Source organism: Equus quagga, chromosome 7 (assembly GCF_021613505.1).
Source record: "Equus quagga isolate Etosha38 chromosome 7, UCLA_HA_Equagga_1.0, whole genome shotgun sequence".
In the NCBI taxonomy this organism is placed as follows: domain Eukaryota; kingdom Metazoa; phylum Chordata; class Mammalia; order Perissodactyla; family Equidae; genus Equus; species Equus quagga.
The window spans coordinates 130,670,446-130,687,432 of NC_060273.1; positions in this window are offsets into that span (position 1 = coordinate 130,670,446).

The following is a 16,987-nucleotide window of genomic DNA, read 5'->3' on the forward strand; positions in this document are numbered from 1 at the left end:
CTGAAGCAAGGATGTTGGGAGTTGAAAAAGAGCTAGCCTGGTCAGAGTCTGCTAGAGAAAGCTGAGCTTCCAGTACTCAAGTACTGTGAAGAAACCACATCCAGAAAGGCAAAAACAGGTTGAAGTTTGGGTGGCAGAATGAAGCATTCAGGATTCACACCCACGCATATATAATTGCAGGATTACGGCAAAGGTTCTATTGAAGGCACTGGAGGAAGGACGACCTTTTTCATAATGCTCCTGGGTCATTTGGACATCCTCATAAAACGTTAATCTTGACCTCTACCTCAAACTTTCTGCAAAAATCAGTTGCAGGTGGATTGTCAACTTAAATGTGAAAAGAATAAAGCTTCCAGAAGATAACTTAGAAGTGTATCTTGGTAACTTCAAGGTAAGCAAAGACTTCTTTTTTTTTTTTTTGATTGGCACCTGAGCTAACATCTGTTGCCAATCTTTTTCTTCTTCCTCTTCTTCTTCTCCCCAAAGCCCCCAGTACATAGTTGTCGATTCTAGCTGTGAGAGCCTCTGGTTGTGCTGTGTGGGACACCACCTCAGCATGGCCTGATGAGCGATGCCATGTCCGCGCCCAGGATCCGAACCGGTGAAACCCTGGGCCACTGAAGCGGAGCGCACGAACTTAACCACTCGGCCACGGGGCCGGACCCAAAAGAGTTCTTGAATAGGTCACGAAAAACTCTAACCTTAACGGAGAAGATGATAAACTGGACTACACTAAAATTAAGACTTCTACTTATCCAAAGACACCATTAGGACAGGGAGAAGATAAACCATAAAGTAGGAGAAAATATTTGCAATACATAAATCCAACAAGAGACTTCAACTCAAAATATATTTAAAAAATCTTAAAAATCAATAAGGAGACAGAAATTCAATTAAAAACAGACAAAACAATTGAACAGTCACTTCACAAAAGACGATTTCTAAATAACCAATAAATGAACGACAAGGTGCTCAACATGGCTAGTCCTGAGGGAAATGTGAATTAACAGCACAATGAGATACTATACCACGTCTCCACAAGTATGGCTACATTATAAAAACTGACAGGCACTGCTGATGGGAGCGTAAATTGGTGCCAGCACTTAGCAAAATTGTTTGGCAGCATCCACTGAAGTTGAGCATGGGGTATTCTATGACCTGGCAATTCATCTCCTGGGCATAGACTCAAACACGACTGCATGCACTGCATCGAGAAGACGCGGACAGTGATGCTCACAGTAGAACTAAACTGAAGACTACCCAGAGGTCCATCAACAGCAGGATGAATGAAAAATAAATTGTGGTCTACTTATGCAACAGAATACCACACAGTGAGGGGACTGAACATGTTTAGCACATAAGCATAATGTTTTGTGAAAGAAGTCAGCCAAACAGAGCACATGCTGTGTGATTCCATTCATATAAAGTTCAAAAACAGACACAACTAATCCATGCTGCTAGAAGTTACGATAGTGGTTACCCTCCAAGAGAAGTAGCTGGAAGAGGGCATGGGGCGGGGTGGGGGGGGGGGGGGGTGGGTCCCAGGTACTGTAATGTTCTGTTCTTAATGGATGTTTTTCACTTTGTAACAATCATCAAGCTGTACATTTATGGCTTGTACACTTTTCCTTAAGCGTGTTATATCTCAACATGAGATTCATTAAATTTACACAAATAATAAAATAAAGTAATTCAGGATTAGCAGGGACAGGATTTGGAGCAAGGATAGCTCAGAAATAATCCTGGAGAAAGAACTGTGCATGCAGCCCTAAAGATGGCAGTGATAGCATGTAGGGGTAGGTGGTATCTATTATCTGAGTGGTGTAAGACTGTGTCAGGCTGACAAAGAGGCCAGGTCAATCAAGCGGGGTACAAAGATGCAGGAAATTCCAAATTTCGATGATAATCCCATCTTGTGCTTGTGTGTCTGCAGGTGCACGTTGTGTGATTGTTGTTGCCGATTTTCCTGTTTTCCCAAAAACAGGTAAAAATTATTCAGAAGGCTGTGTGCGTTAGCTTCTCCAAGAAGGTTCCAACTTCATTTTCTGTTTGACTTTCACCAATGACTGAAGTTCCAGCTGCGCAACGCAGGCATCAGAGAACAAGGCATGTGAAGCATTTTGAGGGTGTAGTGCTCAGGACACTGGAAATTATACCACATAGCCCACCACCTGCTTGAATGATGAGTTTTGAAGATTCCAAAGAAGCATCATGGGGCCTGAGAGCTGAGTAGAATCTGTAGGATGACCAGAGCTGTCTTTAGACACGTAGATGGCTTCTGTATCGAATGGGCAGGGATTCCGCAGAGCCCCAGAGGACGCTCTGGGAGAGAGATTTCAGCTCAAAGGAAGAAGGGGCTCTGCCAGGACCCCCTGAGTTGCCTGGATGATTTCAAGCACAGTGTAGATGAACACTCAGTGGGGATGCTGCGCTGGGGATTCAAGCGCCGCGGCTGTCGTTGGATGAGTCCCCCAGAGCAGAGGCCTCCGTGGGGGCAGTTTTGCCCCTTAGGAGTTTCAGCACTGTCTAGAGACATTTTTGGTGGTCACACCTTGGGGTGGTGGGGACTCCTGGCATCTAATGGGTAGAGGCCAGGGCTGCTGCAAAATAAACTACAAGGCACAGGACAGCACCCACACAATAAAGAATTATCTGGTCTAAAATGTCAGTGGTGCTGGAGTTGAGAGGGAAGGGGGATTTTCCAGGTAATCTCTAGAATTGGTTTTGCCACAAAGAGCCACACTTAGGAACGGTAAGCACTAAATTTCTTGCATGTGTCACAGCTCTAGGATAAACCAGTTATGTAAAATTTTCACATGCTGAGTCATGAATGCATTACAGATGCTCAAAATAGCCTTTATCCTATTGTTAATTTGCTCTTGTTGCCTTGAATTTCAAGCATTATTTAGCATCTTAAATGTCACAAGGGTTTTTTTATTATTGTTACTTCTAATTATGCTGTGAAGATCCCATACGGTCTGTATTCTGGAAGGAGGTGTGTTGTTGTGGAGTTCCACACAATATGTTTTAAGTTCATCATTTAGGTAAGTTTGCAACACAGTCAACACGCACACACCCACGCAGTTTTACACAGTGAGACAAAAATAACCAAGCCATCCACCCCATGAACAATCCCTCAACAATCGGAAAAGCCAGGTCTTCTTTGAACAGACATATTAGGCCATTATTCTCTGACATAAGGATGGTGCTTCTGTAGGATATTATTTAGCCATGTAAAAACAAAGTGCATTATTTGTTATTAGAGTTAAAATAGTCTCTAATTATGCACAGTGTGAAATCAATGACATAAAAGCAATTACGGTGCAATCAAGAAAAATGGCATTGTTGGCAGGTTCCACTTATCAGTCCTAAATTACCCCATTGACAAAAGTCAAGCATTTTTAGTGCTACTGCAAAGCCAATGAAATAGTCCATTCACATGGTCCCCTTTGGTGTCACTCAAAAGTTGTGCTCTCACCTGGGGGGTGTGATTAATTCACGGCGTTATTTTTCTGTTTGCATTCCCCAAGAAAAACCCTCAAGACTGGAGTTTATCTCCCCAAAGATGAGTAGAACCCTTACTCACTTGTGTTGTGTCTCAGTCCTTATTCATCAGAATCTGCATTTTCCTGCATATTCTTCCCTCATCAGAGGGCCTGGTAAACAACACCATTGTGAAAATGCCGTGGAGTAGAATGTTCAGACAACGCCCTGCTCCAGTTAATTCTATTCCCAGTTAACAGGGTAAACCAGAAATACACCTGAAAGAATTCAGTTTGTTGAAAACCTTTCTAAAATGTATTATGTACTTTTAAGGTTTAATAAGTATGCTAACAAAAATAACAGCTAACATTCTGTCGTGCTTACCACGGGCCAGTCACTGTGCTTTATATACATTAACTGATTTAACCTTCACTGTAAACAAGAAGCAAGCTACTGTATTTCTCTACATTTTACTGAGAAAATGATTAATTTCCTTAGATTAATTGATTTACCAAAGGTGAAGCCAATGATAAACTCAAGCGAGGATTCGAACCCAGCACTCTGGCTTCACTCATATAACCACTACAGTACATGTATGGCGAGTGTAGGGTTCCTGTCTATGTGTAACAGCTTCTTAATGATTTAGTATCTTAGACTGTGTCAGGACCGCCATCACGGACGTGAATTCCCATGGAGGAACATGTGAATGAAGCAGGCGTGAGAGATGGGGTGAGGGATGGTGCCGGGGAAGGGAGGAGGTGGTGAGGGCCGGAGTTCAGTTGATTTGGCGGCTTTAAAAATTGTTGCAGTTTTCTCTCTGACAATAATACTAATTCAAATCAACATACAAGAATCAGTTGTGTTTCTATATGCTAACAACGAAATAGAAAGAGAAATCAAGAATGCAGTCCCATTTATAAGTGCAACAAAAAGAATAAAATGCCTAGGAGTAAATTTAACCAAGGAGGTGAAAGATCTGTACACTGAAAACTATAAAACATTGTTGAAGGAAATTGAAGAAGACATAATGAAATGGAGAGACATTCCATGCTCATGGACTGGAAGAATTAACCTGGTTAAAATGCCCATACTTCCTAAAGCAACCTACAGATTCAGTGCAATCCCTGTCAGAGTCCCAGTGACATTTTTCATGGAAATAGAACAAAGAATCCTAAAATTTATATGGAACAACAAAAGACCCTGAACAGCCAAAGCAATCCTCAGAAAAATAATACTAAAACATATTAATTGGGAGACATAATAAAAGTATAAATAGGAAATAATAAAAATTACCAGTTATTCCTGCTGTCAGTCATATTTTAAAGGATGTTTTGCCAGTCTTTTTCTATATCATATGGATGCACTAAAAAAATAAAGACGTGCTTGTTGGCCATCTGTCTATCTTCTTTGGGGAAATGTCTGTTCATATCTTGTGCCTATTTTTTTATTGGGTTGTTTGGGGTATGAGTTCTTTTTTTTTTTTTTTTTTTGAGGAAGATTGGCCCTGAGCTAACATCTGTGCCCATCTTCCTCTACTTTATACGTAGGGTGCCTCCCACAGCGTGGCTTGATGAGCAGTGCCATGTCTGCATCTAGGAAGGAGCCGAACCAGTGAACCCCAGGCCACAGAAGTGGAACAAGCACGCTTAACTGCTGCGCCACCGGGTCAGCCCCAGTATGAGTTCTTTATATGTTTTGGAGATCAACTCCTTGTATGATAAATGATTTGCAAATATTTTCTCCCAGTTGGTGGGTTGTCTTTCCATTTTGTTCCTGGTTTTCTTTGCTTTGCAGAGTTTTTCAGTCTGATGTAATCCCATTTGTTAACTTTTTCTTTTGTTGTCCTTGCCCAAGCAGACATGGTATTCAAAAAGATGCTGCTGAGACCAATGTCAAAGGGTGTACTGCCTATATTTTGTTCTAGGAGAGCACGATGAAGTGTATTCTGAAGTTGTAAATAATAACGTACACCCGAAATTACAGTTATAAACCATTATGATCTCAATAAAATAAGTAAATAAACAAATAAAAGGGAAGGAAGACCTAAAAGTGATGTGGTCAGCAAAGCAATAAATTAAACTCGCCTGGTAGAGTTCGTTCTCCACGTCTGAATGTAAAAGAATACCTTCGTAAAAAGAAAAAGCCACAGGGGCCAGCCCCGTGGTCGAGCAGTTAAGTTCGCGCGCTCCACTTCAGCAGCCCAGGGTTTCGCTGGTTCGGATCCTGGGCGCGGACATGGCACCCTCATCAAGCCATGCTGAGGCGCGTCCCACACAGCACAACCATAGGCACTCACAACTAGAATACACAACCATGTGCTGGGGGAGCTTTGGGGAGAAGAAGAAGAAGGAAAAAAAAAAAAGATTGGCAACAGATGTTAGCTCAGGTGCCAATCTTTAAAAAAAAAAACCACAGTAGGAGAGACCAGTTCTGAAACACAAAAAGAGAGGTCACAGTTCCAAAACCCTGACTCCATCACACACACACAAAATTAAAGGTAGTTCATAGCATCGTGGGTAAGTGGATTCTCAAAAAGACAGACCTCTAAACCTCACACCACTAAGCTTCAGCTTCTTCATCTGCAAAATGGGCATAAGATTAGAATTTACACCCCTTGAAGCCTAGGGAGATGCTTCATGTAAAATACTAAGTATGACTCTTGGCATATAGCCAGCGCTCCACTACAGTTAGGGCTGTTGTTGGTGTCAGCCACATGTGGCACCTTCAAGTTGCCATCCCACTCAAGTCTCGACTGTGAATGTTTCTTCACTTTTATTAAGGATATTTAATAGTGCCTTAGAAATTTAATTTGTTTCTTTTTTTTGCAATTTTACATATACTGAAATGAATGTCCTCATAAATAAATCATTTTGTGGTCTTCTAATTTTTTTTCCTTAGGATAAAGTGCCAAAAGCGCAATGGCTGATTCCAAGGATATACATGTAAATAGTTTGAGAGTTTTAATGCATATTTCCAAATTGATTTCCAAAAGAGTATGCCACTTACACTATTATCTGGGATATGAAAATGAATCTGTGGAATTAAACTATTATGATTATTTCTAATATCTATTTAATTAGCTAAAAGGTAGTGACATTTTAATTAGGTTGATTTTTATACTAGTGGCTGCATTTTTTATGTGCCTGCTGAGCACTTGTACTTCTTTTGTGACCCCCCCATTCATGCCTTTGTCTGTGTTTCCACTGGGGCTGTAGCGTCTTTCTCATTGTTTCATAGGCGTGCTTTCCATTTTCACTTACTGATTCATGCGTTCAACAAATATTTATTATTGGCACCTACTCTAGGCCAGGTTTATAAGCTTTGTTACATAGATTACAATATATTTTGTTTTCATTTGTTTTCCTAGTTTGTACATAATGACTTTGATGTACACATATTTTTAATTTTTTAGTAGCTATATCAATGCTCTCCTCTGGCTTCTGACTTTGGCACCAGGCTTTAAAAGGCCTTCCCCAGAGCTGTAGTATATATTCATCTGTGTCTTTCTAATTTTTTTACTTTTTTTGTTAGTTTGTTTGTTTGTTTTGGTGAGGAAGATTGGCCCTAACTAACATCCGTGCCAATCTCCCTCCATTTTGTATGTGGGATGCTGCCACAGCATGGCTGGATGAGTGGTGTGTAGGTCCGTGCCCGGGATCCAAACCAGTGAACCCAGGACCACCAAAGCAGAGTGCCAGAACTTAACAGCTGTGCCACTGGGCCAGCCCCACTTTCTAACTTTTTAATGATCTTATTTTCATATTTAAATATTTAAACTATCTGGAATTTATTTCACGGTAAGTTATGAAGTGGGAATCCAACATAACCATTTTTCTTTCTAAATGGCCAGTTGATTGGTACATTTTCTCTATGAGCTTCATTTCCCTAAATATCTGTATCAAATATGATATTCTTCTATTTACCAGGGTCTTTTTCTAGTTTGCCAATTCTCTTCTATTATCTACCTATACTTTCTTGTTCCAGTGTCTCACTGTTTTCATTATTTTATTTTTAAATTATATTTCAATATCTGGTTTCCCCTCCTTATATTGTTTTTCCCCAAAAATACTCTTCCAGGGGAACTTTAGAATAAGTTTTTGGAGGTATAAGAATAATCAAATTGGGGTTTTAATTGGAATTAATTTCAAGTTAGGTATAAGTTAATTTTGGAAGAATGTATTTCTTTGTAATTTTTATTCTTCTCTATACCAAACATGATGTCTATGTATTCAGGTCTTTTTTCATATTACCTAATAAATTTGGTAGGTGTTCTCATATTGGTCCAATACATTTCTTGTTAAGATTTTTCCAAGTTTTTTTTTATTGAAGTATAATTGACATATAACATTATATTAGTTTCAGGCATTCAACATAATGATTTGATATTTGTATATATTGCAAAATAATCACCAGATAAGTCTAGTTAACATCCATCGCCATACATAGTTACAAAATTTTTTTTCTTTTCTTTTCTTAAAGATTGGCACCTGGGCTAACAACCGTTGCCAATCTTCCTTTTTCTTTTCTTTTTTTTTTCCTGCTTTATCTCCCCCACCCCCCCCCCCCCCCCCCCCGCCGCCATACACACACACACACACACACACACACACACACACACACAGTTGTATATCTTAGTTGCAGGTCCTTCTAGTTGTGGGATGTGGGACGCCGCCTCAACGTGGCCTGACGAGCGGTGCCATGTCTGTGCCCAGGATCCGAACCCTGGGCCACCGCAGCGGAGCGCATGAACTTAACCACTCAGCCACAGAGCCAGCCCCTGCTGAGAGTTTTTAAAGTCTACTCTCAGCAACTTTCAAATACATAATACAGTGTTAAGATTTTTTCAAGTGATTTGGTGTTTTTTTTGTCTATCATGAATGAGATTTTCCCATTGTATTTTCTAATTGCTTGCTGTCAGCATATAACAAAACAATCTTATTTTTATATTTATTTTTTAACTGGCAACCTTAAGTAGTTTTTCCTTTACTTTTTGGAGTTTTGTAGGTAAACAGTCTTACCATTTTCAAATAAAAATTATTTTTATTTTCCAGTATTTATACTTCTTACTTCTTTTTCTCCCCTAATGATAGTAACAAAAGCTACCCAAAACCAGCAGTGCTTACATCAGGAGGCCTTGTCTTGTTCTCTTCATTGATTGCAATCCCCTCATTGTGTCAGTCCTGAGCAAGATGGTAGCTTTGGATTTTTTGATTTAAAAAAAAGCTTCCTTCCCTTCTGTTTTCATTAAGAACAGTTTAAACCAGAAATAGGCACTGAATTATAGAAAATGCCTTTTTTGCATCTATCTGGCTGATCATATACCTTTTTCTCTTTTGTCTTCTTATGGCATATTACATAAACACATTTCCTAATACTGAACCATCCTTTCAATTCTGAAATAAACCCCATCTAATCTTGGAATATTATTCTCATATTATGCTACTGAATCAATTTACTTTGTTTCTCACTTTTAAAATCTTTTTTTCTCACCTTTTAAAATCTGTATTTATATGAAGTTACTCTGTTGTTTCTTTTGTTATTTCCATCAGTTTGGGCATTAGGTTCATGCTAATCTTTTTAAATAAATGGAAAAGATTTCCACTTTTTTTTGTGCTCTACCACAGAATGAATAGAAGAAAAGTATCTATGTATAGATTTTTTTTTAATCTTTCAAAGTCAAAATATTTTCCAGGATATGTCCAGGTGTTGATGTTGCTTAATTTTACCAGAATTTACTGACCACTTTTAATCTGAAGACATTTGACATTTAATGTTTGTTCAGCTCCAGAAAGTTTTCTAACCTCTTTATTTCCTGCTTATTTTTCTCCTACATCTACTCTGTTCTTTTCTTTAGAATTTCCGTTATATGTATACAGGCCTACCTTGTTTCATTGCACTTCACTTTATTGCACTTTGCAAATATTGCTTTCGTTACAAGACCCTCCACCAGCAAAAAGATTACAACTCACTGAGGGCTCAGATGACGGTTAGCATTTTTTAGCAAGAAAGTGTTTTTGTTTGTTTTTGGACGGAAGGATTTTCCCCGAGCTCACATCTGTTGCCAATCTTTCCTCTTGTTTTCTTCTCCCGAAGCCCCAGCACGGGGGCATCTTCCAGCTGTGAGTCCTAGTTCTTCTATGTGGCCGCCACCACAGCACGGCAACTGACAGACGGGTGGCGCAGTTCTGCCACCAGGAAGTGACCCTGGGCCATCAAAGAAGAGAGCACAGAACTTTAACCACCCTCAGGGCTGGCTCAGCAATCAGGTATCTTTTAATTAAGGTAGGCACATTGTTTTTGAGCGTATGCTATTGCACGCTTAACAAACTAGTACAGTGTAAAGATAACTTTCATATGCACTGGGAAACCAAAAATTTCGTGTGACTCACTTTAATGTGATATTCCCTTTACCGCAGTGGTCTGGAGCTGGACCTGCAATATCTCCGAGATATGCCTGTGTTACATCTCTGACTCAGTCCTTGATTACCTATTTTTCTGAATTTTTTCACATCCTTTCATCTCTTTATTTCTTGCCTCTGATTCCTGGGTGAATTCCAGGTGTTACCTTGGAGTATCCAGGCGTTATACTCCGTTGAATGAATTTCCTGCAACAGCAAATCTGATCCTCACTTAGGTTTTAAATAATGGCAATCAATTGTTTTTCTTCTGTGCTCTCTTTTCTGACCTCAGACTGTTCTTTGTGACCACCTTGTTTATTTCCGTACACTTGACAATTTCCTATATATTATGTTAAGATCACAAACTAAAAACTTGAAATGTTCCCCTCTATCTTAGACGGTGATGTAGATCATATGAAGACATTTGCTCCACTTCTTCCGCACAGCCTCCTCTTTTTAAACAGCAATATCTGATCGTATGGCTGATGGATTTGGCCTGTTTGCTCATCCTTAATGAGGCATCTGTACTTGGTCAATTCTGGGAATTGAGATGGATTCTGTCAAAGATTATTTGGATCTTTGTCCAAACTTTCAGATCCAGATAAAAAATGAAATGAAAGGTTTGGAATTAATGTAATTTTCCACTCAGAGTACAGAAACTGAGCAGCCTGGGTCACAGCCAGAGCTAAAGCCAGAGGCGGTCACACAGGAAGAGTGTCCCCAGGCTGGAGCTGAACTGTGTTTGTGGAGCGGCAGAAATTAGCTGCAGCAGTGCCCCCATCCCTCGTCGGGCAGGCTTGTCCTCATGAGGAGCCAGATGAGGCTCCTTGTCTGGAGAGACATCTGTGTTCAGTATAAGCCAAGAACAAAGCCAGCCCTGGCCCCACTAAGTGTGACACACCCCAGGGCACACGCCCCCAACCAGTGACCCCCTGCCAGGCCATCCTACCACGATCCTCCTAAATAAGCGGTGGCCAGGAAGTTCCACCCAGAACTGTGCTCCCGACGGCCCAGTGTGCAAGGGAAGAGCCTAAATTCCTAATGGTCCAGGCTTCACGTCAGTCCTACCTGCGCTGTAGCTCACAAACTGTCTGGCAAATTGGTACCACCTTCTCACATTGTCCATTATCAGTTTCAGATGTTTCTATTTGACTATTTTATCACTATTTAAGTGGAAATCTAGGGAAGTGGTGGACTTCCTGTCTGTGCTCCATAGTTTCTTACCCAGGAGTCCCTCAATTCCTTTCTAACCTGAGCTTTGCTAACAGGGATGGGGAGAAAGCCACATCAATTTCCGTTAAGAACATAGGGGAAAATTATCTTTTTTACTTAAGAAAACTAGCCACAGAATTTTTCTACTCTTAGTATGGTCATCTTTACAAGATATTTTTCTTTGTTTCTTTCTCTTTTCTTGAGAGAAATAATGCAGAAAAACTCAGATAACGGTTGTAGTGGGAACTGCGCAGACCTTTCTGATTTACTGGACGTGCTGAAGATAGAAATTTAGTTTACTTCTTCAGCCTATGCAGGTAGAACATAGCCTCTTGCTGGGACAAGTTTACCGCTAGGTACTGAAGATGAACCCAAATCCTCTGCTTTTTGACCCAATGATAGAATTCAGGCTAAACTAAAGAGAAACATTATGAAAGTAGTCCAAGTATAACATTATTGAAGAATTAAGGAGGAACATACCCAAATGTATTTGGTATTTCTTTCTAATTAAACTTGCAAGAAAACAATTGCTTTCTTGACTCTCTTTTTTAAGTTTAATTGTTTTCATAAAAAGTTGTCTCAGGGATCTTATCACTCTAACTACAAATTCATAAGACGAGTTGAAATAAAAAATGAAAATAATTATTTAGGAGGGGAAGAGCAAAGGGTCTAAATCAGTATTGGTCAAGTAGGTAAGAGACCACCAGAGAATAGACTATATTATACACGAGATTCTAAATACAAACTTCAAGGTAGACACTAAAATAAAGTACAGAACAGAGTCACAAATCATAGATAAGGAAAAATCTAAGAAACCCAGCATAAGAAATTGCAGTATTAAATGGGTAGTCTAAAGCAAAAAGGAAAAGAAAGGCAGGAAAACAAGATAATGAGCGACAGATTGACAGCATTAAGCCCACATGCATCAATAATCACTCTCAATGTGAACGGATTGAACTCTCCAATAAAAAGACACAGAGTGGCAAAATGGATTAAAGAACAAGATCCAACAATTTGTTGCCTCCAGGAAACACACCTCAGCCCCAAGGACAAACACAGACTCAGGGTGAAGGGGTGGAGGACAATACTTCAAGCAAATAGCAAGGAAAAAAAGGCAGGTGTTGCAATTCTTATATCAGACCAAGTGGATTTCAAAATAAGACAAGTAAAGAGAGACACAGAGGGACAATATATAATGATCAAAGGGACACTTCATCAAGAAGAAATAACGCTTATAAATATCTATGCACCCAACACAGGAGCACCAAGATTCATAAAGCAACTATTAACAGACCTAAAGGAAGATGTTAAAAACAACACAATAATAGTAGGGGACCTCAACACCCCACTCACATCAATTGACAGACCATCCAGACAGAAAATCAACAAGGAAATAGTGGAGCTAAATGAAAAGCTAAAACAATTGGACTTAATAGACATATATAGATCACTTCACCCTGAAAGAGCTGAATACCCATTCTTCTCAAGTGCACATGGAACATTCTCAAGGATAGACCATATGTTGGGAAATAAGGCAAGCCTCTAAAAATTTTAAAAAATTGAAACAATAACAAGCATCTTCTCCGATCATAGTGCTGTAAGGCTAGAAATTAATTACAAGAAAAAAGCCGAGAAAGGCACAAAGATGTGGAGACTAAACAACACACTATTGAACAAGCAATGGATCATTGAAGAAATTAAAGAAGAAATTAAAAAATACCTGGAAACAAATGAAAATGATAGCATGCCATACCAACTCATTTGGGATACAGCAAAAGCTGTATTAAGAAGAAAATTCATCGCAATACAGGCACATCTTAACAAACAAGAAAAATCCCAAATAAGCAACCTTAAAGTACACCTAACTGAACTAGAGAAAAAAGAACAAATGAAGCCCAAAGTCAGCAGAAGGAGAGAAATAATAAAAATCAGAGCAGAAATAAATGCTATTGAAACGAAAAAGGCAGTAGAAAGGATCAATGAAACAAGAGCTGGTTTTTTGAGAAGATAAATAAAATTGACAAACCACTAGCCAGACTTACAAAGAAAAAAAGGGAGAAAGCTCAAATAAACAAAATCAGAAATGAGCGAGGAGAAATAACAACAGACTCTGCAGAAATACAACAGATTATAAGAGAATACTACAAAAAACTATATGCCAACAGAATGGATAACCTAGAGGAAATGGATAGATTCTTGGACTCCTACAATCTCCCAAAGCTCACTCAAGAAGAGGCAGACAATTTGAACAGACCAATCACAAGGAAAGAGATTGAAACAGCAATCAAAAACATCCCAAAGAATAAAACCCCAGGACCAGATGGCTTTCCTGGGGAATTCTACCAAACTTTCAGAGAGGATTTAATACCTATCCTTTTCAATCTATTCCAAAAAATTAGGGAAGATGGAACACTTCCTAACACATTCTATGAGGCCAACATCACGCTGATACCAAAACCTGACAAGGACACCACGAAAAAAGAGAACTACAGGCCAATACTGATGAACATAGATGCAAAAATTCTAAACAAAATTTTGGCAACCAGAATTCAGCAATTCATCCAAAGGATCATCCATCATGATCAGGTGGGATTCATACCAGGGACACAGGGATGGTTCAACATCCGCAAATCAATCAACGTGATACACTACATCAACAAACTGAGGAATAAAAACCACATGAGCATCTCAATAGATGCAGAGAAGGCATTTGACAAGATCCAACAGCCATTTATGATAAAAACTCTGAACAAAATGAGCATAGAAGGAAACTACCTCAACATAATAAAGGCCATATATGACAAACCCATAGCCAACATCATACTCAATGGGCAAAAACTGAACGCCATCCCCCTGAAAACAGGAACGAGACAAGGATGCCCTCTATCACCACTCTTATTTAACATAGTACTGGAGGTCCTGGCCAGAGCAATCAGGCAAGAAAAAGGAATAAAAGGAATCCAAATAAGGAGGGAAGAAGTGAAACTCTCGCTGTTTGCAGATGACATGATCTTATATATAGAAAACCCCAAAGAATCCATTGGAAAACCATTAGCAGTAATCAACAACTCAGCAAAGTTGCAGGGTATAAAATCAATTTGCATAAATCAGTAGCATTTCTATACTCCAGTAATGAACCAACAGAAAAAGAACTCAAGAACACAATACCATTCACAATCGCAACAAAAAGAATAAAATACCTTGGGGTAAATTTAACTAAGGAAGTGAAGGACCTATATAATGAAAATTACAAGGCCTTTCTGAGAGAATTGGATGACGACATAAGGAGATGGAAAGACATTCCATGTACATGGATTGGAAGAATAAACATAGTTAAAATGTCCATTCTACCTAAAGCAATCTACAGATTCAACGCCATCCCAATCAGAATCCCAATGACATTCTTTACAGAATTAGAACAAAGAATCCTAAAATTCATATGGGGCAACAAAAGATCCCGAATTGCTAAAGCAATCCTGAGAAAAAAGAACAAAACGGGAGGCATCACAATCCCTGACTTCAAAACATACTACAAAGCTACAGTAATCAAAACAGCATGGTACTGGTACAAAAACAGGTGCACAGATCAATGGAACAGAATTGAAAGCCCAGAAATAAAACCACATATCTATGGACAGCTTATCTTCGACAAAGGAGCTGAGGGCATACAATGGAGAAAAGAAAGTCTTTTCAACAAATGGTGCTGGGAAAACTGGAAAGCCACATGTAAAAGAATGAAAATTGACCATTCTTTTTCACCATTCACAAAAATAAACTCAAAATGGATCAAAGACCTAAAAGTGAGACCTGAAACCATAAGGCTTCTGGAAGAAAACGTAGGCAGTACACTCTTTGACATCGTATTAAAAGGATCTTTTCGGACTCCATGTCTTCTCAGAGAAGGGAAACAATAGAAAGAATAAACAAATGGGACTTCATCAGACTAAAGAGCTTCTTCAAGGCAAATGAAAACAGGATTGAAACAAAAAAACAACCCACTAACTGGGAAAAAATATTTGCAAGTCATATATCTGACAAAGGCTTAATATCCATAATATATAAAGAACTCTCGCAACTCAACAACAAAACATCAAACAACCCAATCAAAAAATGGGCAGGAGACATGAACAGACATTTCTCCAAAGAAGATATACGGATGGCCAATAGGCACATGAAAAGATGCTCATCATCGCTGATCGTCAGGGAAATGCAAATCAAAACTACACTAAGATATCACCTTACACCCATTAGAATGACAAAAATATCTAAAACTAATAGTAACAAATGTTGGAGAGGTTGCGGAGAAAAAGGAACCCTCATACACTGCTGGTGGGAATGCAAACTGGTGCAGCCACTATGGAAAACAGTATGGAGATTCCTCAAAAAATTAAAAATAGAACTACCATATGATCCAGCTATCCCACTACTGGGTATTTATCCAAAGAGCTTGAAGTCAGCAATCCCAAAAGTCCTGTGCACCCCAATGTTTATTGCAGCACTGTTTACAATAGCCAAGACATGGAAGCAACCTAAGTGCTCATCAACAGACGAATGGACAAAGAAGATGTGGTACATATATACAATGGAATACTACTCAGCTGTAAAACAGAACAAAATCATCCCATTTGCAATAACACGGATGGACCTTGAGGGAATTATCTTAAGTGAAATAAGCCAGCGAGAGAAGGATAATCTCTGTATGACTCCACTCATATGAGGAATTTAAAATTATGGACTAAGAACGGTTTAGTGGATACCAGGGGAAAGGTGGGGTGGGGGTGGGCACAAAGGGTGAAGTGGTGCACCTACAACATGACTGACAAACATTAATGTACAACTGAAATTTCACGAGATTGTAACCTATCAGTAACTCAATTTAAAAAAAAAGTTGTCTCAGGGAAATAAGAAGGAAAACTCACGATTGTGATTTGAATCTCCCAAGCAAAGCCTGCACCTTGTCGTCCATGCGGGGAAGGCTTCTCCATGGGGCGCTGTCAGCAGATGTGGCCATGGGTCGCACTGGGAAGGAAGCGTGGCGGGTGGGTCCTCTGGAGCAGCAGGATGCCGTCTTGCCTCCCAGGCTGGCTTCCCTTTGACTTTGCCACCACTCAGCCCTGGGACTCTGTGTCCTCACCTCCAATTCTCTTCTCAACCCTCAGCATTATGACAGTCGGCTCTCAGCTCACGACAGCTTTGGCGTCGAGGGCACAGTGAAGAGCAGCTTTTTAAGCGAGTCTTGCTGAGTAAACTCTTTCAGTTAGCTCACCATCTTCTCCTCCAGGAGCAAGTATTTCCTGAAGCAAACAGGTAAGCGTTTTCCAGTCTGGTCTAGGATTGTTTAACAGGGACTCCTTCCCTCCTGTCTTCCCCGCCAACCCGCCTCACGCGCAGCAGCCAACGAGCTCATTTCAGAGAACAATTCTGTTCACACTTCAGAGAACAATTCTGTTCACACTTCAGAGAACAATTCTACTCTCCTGTTTTTGTTGTTGTTTTAAACACCCTCCCATACATGGCAGGGAAAAAGATCCAGTCCCTTCAAAGTTTTGTAGACAAGTGTTTTATGAATTGGCTCCAACCTCTTCCCTTTTCTTCCTCCATCTTAAGTTCCAAATATACCAGAATACTTGGTGTTTGCAAATGTTTCTCTTTCTTCTCTTAGTCAAATAAAAACTTTCCAGTTATCCTTCAAAATTCAACTCAAATGTCACTTCTCCTGAGAAGCTTTGGCCCTTCACACACCCTGTACTCAGTACTCTGTTCCTCAGATGCCTTGTACTTCAGCACTCTGTACTTCACATAGCCTGTACTCAATGCTCTGTACCACACATACCCTGTACTTCAGTACTCTGTACCTCACACAGCCTGTACTTCAGCACTCTGTACCTCACATA